This window comes from Artibeus jamaicensis, unplaced genomic scaffold, assembly GCF_021234435.1.
Source record: "Artibeus jamaicensis isolate MK-2021 breed Jamaican fruit bat unplaced genomic scaffold, CSHL_Jam_final contig_233, whole genome shotgun sequence".
Classification (NCBI taxonomy): domain Eukaryota; kingdom Metazoa; phylum Chordata; class Mammalia; order Chiroptera; family Phyllostomidae; genus Artibeus; species Artibeus jamaicensis.
This window is the reverse complement of record NW_026521486.1, coordinates 59,837,224-59,850,997: the sequence shown is the minus strand read 5'-3', so window position 1 is coordinate 59,850,997 and position 13,774 is coordinate 59,837,224. Positions and strand designations below refer to the sequence as shown.

At 37.8% G+C, this 13,774-nt stretch overlaps 1 pseudogene; it reads left to right on the top strand.

The window, feature by feature from the left end:
* Positions 1-543: 543 nt before the first annotated feature.
* LOC119045531 (cysteine and histidine-rich domain-containing protein 1-like) lies at positions 544-5,721 on the top strand (annotated as a pseudogene).
* Positions 5,722-13,774: the final 8,053 nt, after the last annotated feature.

Below are 13,774 nucleotides of genomic sequence, written 5' to 3'. Positions count from 1 at the left end.
GAACTAAAACTTTCTCATATTAATGAAAATTCTCTCTCATCTCTTCTTCCTCCCTCCTTCCTTTCTTTTTCTCTTTCCCTTTTTTTTCTTGCTTGTTTTTTACTTCTTGAGATGATACAACAGATGTTTCTGGTGTAGATGAATACCACTTCAATGATCTTTATGTTGAGAAAGACTATCTCTTCAGGATTCATTTCAGTGGTATCCAAAAATAGTTACACTACATTTTTTAGAAGGAAACACAAGGAAGTTACTTCAATTTAATTGCTTCATGGAAAGAGATTCCTATTTTCTTACTGCCTCAAATAGGCCCTAAGCAGTTTCTACTAAGAACAGGTAAAATCATGGGATGTGGGCAACAAGACAGACACATGACCACATAGGTATGTGGTCATGTGTCTGTCTTGTTGCCCACATCCCCAAATGTTTTGTAAACTGAGCAGAGGTTTCCAAACATCTCAGTTAGCTCTCTCTCAAGGGCAGCAGAATGTTCAAGATCATTTCAAATGCTCTTCAGATTAAGATGAGGGCTAGAATAGGAGAGAAAAATGTAATTACTTCAACTAAGTCAATAGTTTAGTTTCGCTACATAGAGATGAAAAGATGCCATAGTGTTTCAGAATTTCCTGGGACATTTTCTTTTTGACCTCTGTAAAGTCACTTAGGCTCCATAGAACAAACTTTCCTGCATAAAATTTGAGAGACTCAACAAAGGTTAATTAGAGGAGACAAATGCTGTAACTTCTTCAGACAACAAATCTCTAGTGATAATGCAGGTGATGTATGCTAAGCTCTCTTGTCTCTTGCATAGGAGTCCTTATTTTCTGCCCAGATATTTTTTATTATAGTTACCAAAATTATTTATAATATCATTCTGAAAATATGAGAGAATTAAGCATCTTCTATGCTCTATAAAATTTAGGATTATACATAATCCTAAATTTTCTAATCTTTTAAATATATTTTTTATTTTATTGATTATGCCATTACATTTGTTCTATTCCCCCCCTTCCTTCCCCTCCACCCTGCACACCCCTCCCCCACCATTCCTCCTTTAGTTCATGAACACATGTCTCAAGTTCTTTAGATTCTACATTTTCCCTACTATTCTTACCCTCCCCCTATCTATTTTCTATCTACTGTCTATGCTACTTATTTTCTGTACCTTCTCCTCCTCTCTCCTTCTCCCACTCCCCTGTTGCTGATCCTCCATGTGATCTCCATTTTTGTAGTTCTGTTCCTGTTCTAGTTGTTTGCTTAATTTGTCTTTGTTTTTGTTTTAGGTGTGGTTGTTAATTGTTGTGAATTTGTTGTCATTTTACCGTACATATTTTTTATCTTCTTTTTCCTAGATAAGTCCCTTTAACATTTCATATCATAAGGGCTTGGTGATGATGAACTCCTTGAATTTGACCTTATCTGAGAAGAAGTGTATCTGCCCTTCCATTCTAAATGAAAGCTTTGCTGGATAGAGCAATCTTGGTTGTAGGTCTTTGGACTTCATGACTTGGAATACCTCTTTCCAGCCCCTTCTTGCCTGTAAGGTCTCTTTTGAGAAATCTGCTGGCAGTCTGATGGGGACTCCTTTGTAGGTGACTGTCCCCTTAGCTCTTGCTGCTTCTAGAATTCTCTCCATTTTAATCTTGGCTAATGTAACAATGATGTGCCTTGGTGTGTTCCTTCTTGGGTCCAACTTCTTTGGGACTCTCTGAGCTTCCTGGATTTCCTGGAAGTCTATGTCCTTTGCCAGAATGGGGAAATTCTCTTTTATTATTTATTCAAATAAGGTTTCCACTGGTGGCTGTTCCTTTCCCCCTTCTGGTACCCCTATAATTCGGATGTTGGAATGTTTAAAGATGTCCTGAAGGTGCCTAAGGCTCTCCTCATTTTTTTGAATTCTTGTTTCTTCATTCTTTTCTGTTTGGTCATTTTTTCCCTCTTTCTGGTCCACTCCTTTGATTTGAGTCCCAGTTTCCTTTCCATTACTATTGGTTTCCTGTGCATTACCATTCATTTCAATTAGTTTAGCCTTCATATGTTCCTCTAATTTGTGACTAAAATCAACCAGTTCTGTGAGCATCCTGATCACCAGTGTTTTGAACTGTGCATCTGAAAGTTTTGCTATTTCTTCGTCACTTAGATTTATTGGCTCTGGGGCTCTGAGTTCTTCTTGAGCCATGTTTTTATCTGTTTGTGTCTGTTACATATGAGGAGCGGAGCCCTAGATGTTCACCAGGGTGGTGCTACCCAGGTTGCTGGTGTGTGATGTTGTATGTGGGGCAGGGTCAGAGAGGGAGCAATGGTGGTCCTCTCTGCTCACCCAGTCTGCCTCACCGCTTGCCCTCTGCCTGTTTATCTGAGCACAAATGTGTGAGCCCACCGCTCTGCCTCGAGGGGTCTCAATGCTCACCTCTTCACTGGTTTATCTGCACAAAAATGCTCGACTGACCGCAGACAGCCAGCCACGCCTCTTCCGTGGGTCTGCCCATAGCTAGCCCGCACCTGGGATCCCTGCCCTCAGTTGCCTGTGCACCGCCCGGGTCGGGGGATCTTCCCTTTCCAAACTTTTCTGCTGCTGGCTTCTCCCCTCTCAACGGTTTAGCTGAGTGGTTGGTTGTTTTCTGACTCCATATTGTCGATTTTCTGTGTGGTTTGGTTGCATTTACTGTTGTTAAAACTTTGTTGTTTTTAGGTTTGGTTGTGCGAGGACACAAAGTGTTTCCGCCTACACCTCCATCTTGACGGAAGTCCCTCCTAAATTTTCTAATTTTTTATTGTTACATTGTAAATAATTCCCTAAATCTTCTTTAATTCACTTAAACTATAAGTCCTATTCCTACATAAAAAATAAATAATCGCAGACAAAAATCACCCACATAATTCTTATTTCATTACATTTTTTACATAGGCTTATACTTAATATTCCTTATTCTTAACTGTCTTAGTGATTTGATAGAAGTTATTTTTATCAATATTATTCAGTTGAAAAGTATTTATGATGCCTGGGCCTAGGATAAATTTTAAAATTCTCTTTCTGATAATATATATTGGGTCAGCCAAAAAGTTAATTTGGTTTTTTCCTATAAGGTGGCTCTAGTAGCACTTAGTTGTCCTTACCTTCATTTCAAACAATTTTGTTCGATAGTATTATGACAGCTGTCATACCAGTGTGCACTTTAAAAAAAACTTATCAAAATTGGTAAGTTTTTGTACAGACACTTAATATTGAAGATGAAAGAAAATAAGCAATAGTTTCAGCATAATATGCTTTGTTATTTCAAGAAAGGTAAAACTGCAACTAAAAAGTAAAAAAAGGTCTGTACAGTGTATGCAGAAGGTGCTGTGACTGGTCAAAGGTGTCAAAAGTGGTTTGTGAAGTTTCATGCTGGAGCTTTCTCTCTGGATGATGCTCCACAGACAGGTAGACCACTTGAAGTTGATAGCAATCAAATCAATTAATGTTATGGCACACGGGAGATGGCCACACAAATTATCCAAATCAATTAAATTATTGGTGAAAATGAAAAATGTTTTATTTTATGAAAAAAACTAAAAAGACTTTTTGGCCAACCCATAATTAGCAATGTATTTGGTTGTTGTATAGAATTAATTATTCATTCATTCATTCAAAAAATACCTAGTGATTACCTATTAAATGCAGGCTGTATTCTAGGCACTAAGAATACATTTGTGACCCAGTTCCTTATTCTCAGAGGGAGAGACAGATAAGTAGTGAATAAATATATAATATGTTGAATGGTGAGAGGTTTAGTGAAGAAAAATAAAGCAAGTTAGGGGCTAAACAGCATGAACTGGGAGTGAGGCTTTTTTTAAATGTAGGAGTGATCATGTGAGCAAAGCCATGAATAAAGTGAGGGAAAGAGCCACATGGCTATTTGATAAAAGAGTGATCCTGGCGGTTGGAACAGTTTAGTGCAATTCCTGAGGCAAGGATGCAGATAACATGTTTGAGAAAGGACAGAGTTAGTGTGGGAACTGAAGTGAGGAGGGAAGTGGTGGGGGATGACATCATAAAGGCAGCCTCTGGGATGGCCCCACCTTGCTCACTGTTGCACCACTCACTTTGGGGAAAGTCAGCTTTCCTGTTATGAGGACAATCAAAGGTCCACATGGCGAGGGGCTGCAGCCTCTTGTCAGGAGCCAGCAGCAACTTGCAAGCCTTGTGAGCTTCAGATGACTGCAGTCCTGGTTGACATCTTGCCTTCAACTCATGAGATACCCTCAACCAGACTAACGCAGCTAAGCCTGTCCACTCTTCCTGACCCACAGAAATTGTGTGAGATAAGAAATGATTCTTGTTGTTTAAAGGCAGAAGTTTGGGGTGGGGGGGTGGGGTTAATTTGTTATGCAGCAACTAACTAATACAATAGAGTTTTGCAGAACACAGCAAGGACTTTAGATTTTATTCTAAGTAAGATGGAAAGACATTGGAGCAACTTGGTCTGATGTAGATTTTCAAATAATTACATTGGATAACAGACCTAAGGAGATAGGGACTGGAGCAGAAAGATGAAGTAGAAAGTTTCTGTAATGAGCCAGTCAAAGATGACTAAGCTAGACTAGGATATGCAGGCAGTGGATGTGGTTAAAAGGGGCCAGATTTTGGGTTTATTTTGAAGGTACAGTGGAAAATATTAAAGCATACTCAGAGGCCAGTGGTTGCAAGGAGGGATTGTAAACACACTGACTTGCAGTCCTGGCATGTGGGCCTGACTTGTATGGGTAAGAAAAAACTGACCCTACTGTGCTACAACCAGCGCTGAAGTCAGTGCTTCGATCCCGAGACCAATTCCAATGATGCTTGCACATACCACCCGGGTGTTCCAGTCTTTCATGATGCATTAAAGGGATGGTCTTGCTGTAAGAGAAGAACAACTAATTTTTCTGATATTTTCAGCATGATAGGCTGCACAAAAGGAAGACCTGAGCCGGTCAAACCTGAAGTCAAGACTACTGAGAAGAAAGAACCATCTGAATTGAAACTCAAATTTCAAGAGCACATCATTCAAGCCCCTAAACCAGCAGAAGCAATAAAGAGGCCAAGCTCAGATGAACCAACGACATTTTGGAATTAAAAGTATCTGCCTCCCTTAAACAAGAACTTGATAAACTTAAACTATTATCAGTGAATGAAAAAATAAAGATGAAGACAGTGATAAAATTAAGATTGGTACTTCATGTAAAAATGGAGGGTGTTCAAAGACATACCAGGGTCTACAGAGTCTAGAAGTCTATTATTCTGGAGGACCTATTTTGCATTAAGGGATAAAATGCTGGAGTTGTTGTAGAAGAAATACTTCTGATTTTAATACATTCTTAGCCCAAGAGGGCTGTACAACAGGAAAACACATGTGGACTGCAAAGGATGATAGGAAAAAGTTATTCTATGTAGACATGAAGGGCATCAAATGGGGGAGGGGGGTGAATCCTCCATTTGAGTATATGCTAAAAATTCACGTCTAGAACTTAGATAGCAGCAAATAGTACATCATTAAATGTGCACATTGAATTCTAAGGAAAGAAAAAATTTCATCAATATGTGAAATTATGGGGTGTGAATGATGTACAGTTAAGTTATGTATCTATGACTGTGCAAAGATTGAGATAACCATGAGAAAAGCTGAACCTATGCAATTAGCAAGCCTTGAACTACCTGTGACAAAACACCAGGAAAAACACGAAGAAGATAAAACAGAATGAATCAAGAGGGAATAACAAGTCATTGCCTCTTTCAAAATTCTTAATATGTGGTGAAGTGGTGGCTTACTGCTGTAATCTTTGGTTTTGCTGTTATTGTTGAAGCTGGCATTTCAACGTCAACAGTGTAGGTTCTTGAAAGCCAAGTCAGCTTATCTTGTGGTGCTTCTCGTTTTTCTTTTCAGTTACCTAAGACTGATTATTCAGTTCTCCTCACTAATAGAACTGCAGTTGTGTCCCACACTTGAAGAAGCTAGAAAACAGCTCATAAACAGAGTAGTTCTTAGTATAGCATTATGTTAAGCAGAGAAATATAAAATAACATTTGTTCACTTCTCTTTATTATTATTCCATAATCAGTAAAGGGTGATGAAATGTCAAAATTTTAATTAGTTTTTCAGGCATTTGTGTACCTATAATACTTGAAAATCTTTAAGGAAATGATAAAGCTCTGAAATGTCTTTTCCACTTGGGATGTTACTTTCTGTAGGAAGATTAATTCCGAAGTAGTATAGTAAGTAGTTAAACAGGAATATATGCATTAAAAATTAGAATTTGTTTGCAGCTAATTGAAAACAATTATATCAGTACCTATATCACTTGCCAATCAGTACCATTTAAGAGTATAGGAAACATTATAAATAAGAGTGTAGCGGTATCAGTTTGGTTAAAGATGACATGACAGTGTACCTAGAAAACCCTATAGACTCCACCAAAAAAACTACTCGACCTAATAAGTGAATTTAGCAAAACAGTGGAATGCAAAGGCAAAAATTGAAAGCATTTTTGTACACCAACAATGAAATATCAGAAGCAGAAGTTAGAAAAAAAATCACACTTACTACAGCAACTGTGAAAATAAAGTATCTAGGAATAAGCCTAACCAAGCAGATAAAAGACCTGTGCTCAGAAGTCTATACAACACTGTAGAGATTTCTAGAAACTGAGGAAGATACAAATAAATGGAAGCATGTACTATGTTCACAGATTGGAAGAATTAACATTATCAAAATGTTCATACCACCCAAAGCAATTTATAGATTCAATGCAATCCCTATTAAAATACCAATAACATACTTTACAGATATAGAACAAACATTTCAAAAATTTATATGGAACCGTAAATGACCACGAATAGCCTCCGCAATTTTGAGAAAGAAGAGTAAAGTAGGAGAATCACAATACCTGATATTGAACTATGTAACATAAACAGTATTACAAAACAGCATGGCCACAGTAATCAAAACAGTCTGGTGCCAGCATAAGAGCAGACACATGGACCAATGGAACAGAACAAAGAGCCATGTCTCTATGGTCAATTAATATTCAACAAAGGAGGCAAGAGTATAAATGGAGTGAGAATGACCTCTTCAACAAATGGTGTTAGGAGAGCTGGACAGGTACATAAAAAAATGACACTAGACCACCCACTTACACCATACACAAAAATGAACTCAAGATTAATAAAAGATTTAAATATAAATCGTGACATCATAAAAGTTCTAAAAGAGAACATAGGAAAATTTCAGATATCCCATGCAGCAAAATTCTCTCTGCTATGACCCCTAGGGCAAGGGATATAAAGGAAAGAATACACAAATGCGGCTGTATCAAATTAAAAAGTTTCCACACAGCTAATGGAAACATTAGCAAAATAAAAAAGGAGTCAATCATATGAAAAAAACATATTTGCCAATGATACCTCAGAAAAGAGTTTGATATCCAAAAAATAATAAAGAACTCACACGACTTCACACCAGGAAGACAAACAATCCAATTCTGACAGTAGGCAGAGAGAAGCTGGTAGGGGATAAAGGGGGAGGATGGGGAAGGATTTTCAGGAGCATATATGGACAAGGGACCCGTGGACAAGGACAAGGGGATGAGAGGATTGAACATGGGTGTGTGGACAGGGCATGGGAGAGTAATGCGGGAAAATGGGACACTGTGAATGAACAACAATTAAAAAATATTTTTTAAAAAACAGGTAAAAATTGACTAAAGGAAATCTCTCCTGTATTAAAAACTTCAGTAATTCCTCCTCAACATATTTGTTTGTAACTTGAGAGGTTTTAACTGTATTATGTAGACATTTTTTCCTTCATGAGCCTCTTCTTGCATAAAAAAAAACTTTTTTAATTAAAAAAAGAAAATATTACCATAAGATAGTTCTGATTTTACCACTACAACTCATAGATATGAAATAATTTCTTCAAAAGTTCAAAGTGCAGAATTCTTCAAAAACCTGTCATCACAATTCATCTATTATAAACCTCTGTTCATCATCTTTACCCCATTTTTCATAAATTATAAGTAGGTAAATTATAAAAGGAGTCAATAATAATTGCTGCCTATTAGAGTGTTTGGTGGAAAATTCATCACTGGTTCTGTGTTTAATACAGTGATAAGTTGCATGGTTTCATAGACTACCTCTGAATAACAGCTTTGCAAGCAATGGAACTGAATCTTCTTCCTGAAAAATGTGCCAATGAATCTAAATTATCAATGCAAAATAATAAAAATTATTTGAATTAACCACAGTAATACACATGGTTTAACTATATTTCATGGTGGCAATCAGTTTAGTATATATATATATACATATTTTAAAATTACTATAGTAGAAAAGATAAATATCATTTCTGATTTTATTAAGAACAATGAGAATTAGTAAATAAAATTTAGCCTAAAAGCACCTAAATATTACCTTTTTGGGAACTGTTTCAAAGGAAAGAAAGAAAACATTTAGAGAAAGGGAGGGAAAAACTAGAATAAATGAAGAAAGAGTCAACAGAAAAAACATCTAAAACTGGAAAGAATTTTTATGAGTTTATTTGAGCCAAACTGGCAACATTACGCAGGAAACATGCTCTTCAATGCTCCAGAGAATGACAGTTTGCAGTTTCTTTTATGTATTTGGAATTAGGAAGATTATATGAAGGTGGGAGAAAGCAAAGTTGGGGTTGGATCACCGGATAGTTTACAAGACCATGTGCTCTCTTGTGAGGGGTCTAGAAAGAGGATTGCTTTGGCGCTTCAAATAGTATGTGTTAACCTAAATGCTCAAGAACAATGAAGAAAAATTATCTGCTTGCTTAAGGCAGATAAACCTTTTACTAAAGATGTTGTAATGCCTGAGGCATCAATACCCATCATTACCTGCCCAGTTAGGAACTTATGACCACATTGCCATGTGATGTTACTTTCTGTCAATGGAGTTGCCATTTTTTTCAGATATGGTCAACTGAAGCAGTTGTCTTTATGAGTTTTCTATGACTGCTGTAACAAACTGCCACAAATTTAGCGGCTTTAAACAATGTAAATTGTTATCTCATAGTTCTGAAAGTCCTAAATGAGTCTCAAGGTGTTGGTAGATATGATTCCTTTAGGAGACTCTGGGAGAGAACCCGTTTTCTTATATTTTCGAGCTTCTCGAATCCACATACATTCCTTGGCTAGTGGAGCCTCTCCCTATCACATTGCCTTTTATTAACCTGCTTCTGTTGTGACATCACATTTTCCCTCTTCTGTAGTCAAATCTCTGTCTGCCTCCTTTATATAGAGATACTTCCTATAAGAATTATACTTAAGGCCCACTTGAGGAATTCAGGACAACCTCCCCATCTCAGGAACTTGAACATAATCACTCCTACGAAGCCCCTTTTGCCATTCCCAGGTCCCAAGGGTTAGGACTTGGATATCCTTAGAAGCCATTATGTAACCAACCATACGATTACACTTCAGACTAAAATTAAATTTATTGGCAATAAAACTTCAAAATTCTTGCCCTGAAAAGTGTGGCTCAGTTGATTGGGCATTGTCCCTCAAAGAAAAATGTCAACAGTTCAATTCCCGGTCAGAGCACATGCTTAGGTGAAGAGTTTGGTCCCCAGTTAGGGTGCCTACAAGAGGCAACTTATTATCTCACATCAATATTTCTCTCTGTCTCTTTCTCTCTTCATTCCCATATCTCTAAAAATAAATACATAAAATCTTTTCCAAAAACTTTGAAATTCTTTATATATGTTGTTAACAGGCATCTGTTACGTGATACTCATGCACTTGAATTTTAGTATTCAGGTGAAGACCAGATAATCAATACCCTCATTAAATTCTTTTTAAGTGTATTTTATTGATTATGCTATTACAGTTGTCCCTTTTTTTCTCTTCTTTATCTCCCTCTGCCCTGTACTCACCTTTTCTCCAGCATTTCCCATCCTTAGTTCACATGCATGAGTCATATACATCTAAGTTATTTGGCTTCTCCATTTCCTAACTATTCTTAACCTCCACCTGTCTATTTTGTACCTACCAGTTATGCTTCTCAATTCTTGCACCTTTTCCCCTATTCTCTAATTCTCCTGCCCCTCTGGTATCCTTCCATGTGATCTCCCTTTCTGTGACTCTGTTCCTGTTCTATTTGTTTGCTTAGTTTGTTTTTGTTTTAGGTTCAGTTGTTGATAGTTGTGAGTTTGTTATCAATTTACCATTCATAGTTTTGATCTTTTTCTTAGATAAGTTGATTTAACATTTCATATAATAATGGCTTGGTGATGATGAACTTCTTTAGCTTTACTTTATCTGGAAAGCACTTTATCTGCCCTTCCATTCTAAAGATAGTTTTGCTGGGTAGAATAATCCTGGATGTAGTTCCTTGCCTTTTATGACTTTCAATACTTCTTTCTAGCCCCTTCTTGCCTGTAAGGTACTTTTGAGAAATCAGCTGATAGTCTTATGGAAACTCCTTTGTAGGTAACTCTTCTTTTCTCTTGCTGCTTTTAAGATTCTCTCTTTATCTTTAATCTTGGGTGATTTAATTATGATGTGTCTTGGTATGTTTCTCTTTGGGTTCAACTTCTTTGAGAGTCTCTGAGCTTCCAGACTTGTATGTCTATTTCTTTTGCTAGATTGGGGAGTTTTTCTCTCATTATTTTTTCAAATAAATTTTCAATTTCTTGGCTTCCTCTTCTCTCTCTGGCATTTCTATGATTCAGATACTAGAACATTTAATGTTGTCCCAGAGGTTCCTCAGCCTCTCCTCATTTTTTAAAAATTCTTGTTTCTTTATTCTGTTCTGGTTGAATGTTTATTTCTTCCTTATGTTCTAAATAATTGATTTGAGTCCTGGTTTTCTTCCCTTCACTGTTCCTTTCCTGTATAGTTTTCTTTATTTCACTTTATATAGCCTTCACTTCCTCCTTTATTTTTTAGCCATAATCAATTCTTTCCATGAGCATCCTGATTATCAATGTGTTGAACTCTGCATCTGATAGGTTGGCTATCTCCTCATCACTTAGTTCTTTTTCTGGAGTTTTGATCTATTCTTTCATTTTGGCCATATTTCTTTGTCTCCACACACCTTACACTGTAAGGGGTGGAGCCTTGTGTATTCACCAGGGCAGGGCAACCCACTTCACTATGCTGCAGCATTGTATGTGGGGAAGGGGTCAGAGAGAGAGCAATGCCACTTGCCCAACTCTCAGACCACTTTTAGTCACTTCTTCCACTACCCATGAGCAAATTGCACCCTTTTGGTGCTTAGTCCCAAATGGGTTAGTTTGTGCATGTTCTAGGTTCCCTCCAATGGACTCTCCTGTGAGACTTGCAGTTTCTCTTGCCACAGCAACCACCACAGGTTTTTTGAGCCAGAGGTTTTTGAAGCTTTCTTTTCCAACACTAGAATCCTGGATTGCATGGTCTCATCCCCCAATTATTCCTTCCAGTTTATTCACTCATGAATGTGGAAACTGCCTGGTCTGCCAGCTGCTGCCTTGCCAGGCATCCTCTCTGTCCTGGCTGCCTGTCTCTGTCCCTCCTACCAGTTTGGACGAATGTGTCTTCTTCAACTCCTTGGTTGTCAGTCTTCCATACAGTTTGATTTTCTGGCAGTTTGGGTTTTTTTTTGTTTTGTTTTTAAATTGGTCATTATGCTTCTTTTGGTTGTGTGGGTAAGTGAAGAGTATCTACCTACATCTCCATCTTGGCTGGAAGTCCCTTTGTTAAATTATATTTGTTGGATTTAATCCATTGAACTGGTCATGAACTTTTGAATCCATACTCTTTACTGTGACACACTGAACAACCAATTCATTTAATTTCTAAAGTATCAAAAGATTTCAACCCAACACAATTTTGTCTGTTTTTAAAAGTCTGTTGTGATGAAATGTGCATGGACAGAGAGTTGTCACAGCTCAATAGTCCTGAGGCCACAGCTCAAGACTGAGAAAACTAACTGGGCTAGCAGGAATGTTCCTGGCTGCTAAAATCCATTAGCAGAAGAAATCCAAAACACTAATTAAAAATGTGTGTGTGTGTGTGTGTGTGTGTGTGTGTGTGTGTGTGTATTTGCATATTTAAAAAGCTACTATCTAAGAGCCTGGCTTCCAATCAACCTGCATCCAGGTGCTGATTGAGATGCCCCTTTAGGGCGCTGTTTGTGGCACACCCTTAAATACTATGAGCTATTGAGAATATATTAAGCTGCTTGGATAATCACAAAGGTGAGAGATAACCAAGAGGGAGGGCAAAATGAAATGGCAAGGTTTATCTCTTATACAAAGCCACTCTTTCAAGATTAGAAGAGGTAGTTGTTTCATCTAATGCATGGAAACTAACAGAGAAATAAGCAAAATGAATAAACAGAGGAATATGTTACACACAAGAGAACAAGATAAAACCTCAAAATGTCTCAAATAAAATGAAGAGAATTTCTGGATGTTTATTGTGACTTCTGGTTAATATGGAGGTGTAGGTAAACATGCTTCACTTCCTCACGCAACCACAGAAAGTATTAACACTAGACCTCAGAACAAATAATACCAAGACCCATCAGAAAATTGAGCTGTATGGAAATTCAACAACCAAGGATTCAAAGAAGCCACATTTATCCAGATGGGGAGGAGGGGCAAAGATGCAGATGGGCAGAGAGGCACAGAGATGTGGTGTGGTGTGGTGTGGTGTGGTGTGGTGTGGTGTGGTGTGGTGTGGTGTGGTGTGGTGTGGTGTGGTGTGGTGTGGTGTGGTGAGGTGGCAGTGACAAAACAGGTGGTCCTGAAATCACATATGGTTGATAAAAATAGGGATACCCTGGAAGTTAGTGACCTCAGCCCCAGGTCAGACTGCACAGCCTTGAGTTCCAGCACCAGGAAGATAAATCCCCATAACTTTTCATTGTCAAAACCAGTTGGAGTTGGGATGGTGGAAGAAACTGTGGGATTTTCAGGAGTCTCCACTTAATGGGCCCACATAGATTTAAAATGCATGCAGACCCACCCCCTCTTGGATTCAGCACCAGGGTAACAGCTAGAAGGGCACTAGTCATACAGGGTGAGTGCAGGGCAAGACAGGGAGTCAAAGCAACTCTACCTAATACACAGAAACAAACACAGGGAGGCTGCCAAATTGAGGAAAAAGAGAAATATGATCCAAATGAAAGAACAGAACAAAACCCCAGAAAAAGAACTAAATGAAACAGAGAGAGCCAGCCTATCAGATGCAGAGTTCAAAACACTGGGGTTCGGATGCTGAAAAACTCATTGAGTATGGCAATAAGATAAAGGAAGAAATGAAGGTTACATTAAGTAAAGTAAAAACTTATAGGAAACCAACAGTGGAGGGGATGAAGCCAGGATTCAAATCAATGATTTGGAACATTAGGAAGAAATAAACATTCAACCAGAACAGAAAGAAGAAAAAAATATTTTATTTTTAAAATTTAATCATTGTTCAATTATAGTTGTCTCCATTTTAACCCCACCAATTCCCCCTACCCCACTCCCCACCCTTGATCCTACCCCTCTTTAGTTTTATCCAAGTGTCCTTTGTATGTGTTCCTGAAAACCCTTTGACCTTTCCCCTCCTATTATCCCCTCCCCACCTTTGGTTATGTCGGTATGCTCTCAATTACAATGTCTCTGAAGAAAAAATAACTTTTAAACAATGAGGATAGTATTAGGTGCTTCTGGGATATCTCTAAATGTACCAACATCTGAATCATGGGGATACCAGAAGGAGAAGAGGAAAAGCAAGAAATTGAAAACTTATTTGAAAAAATAAT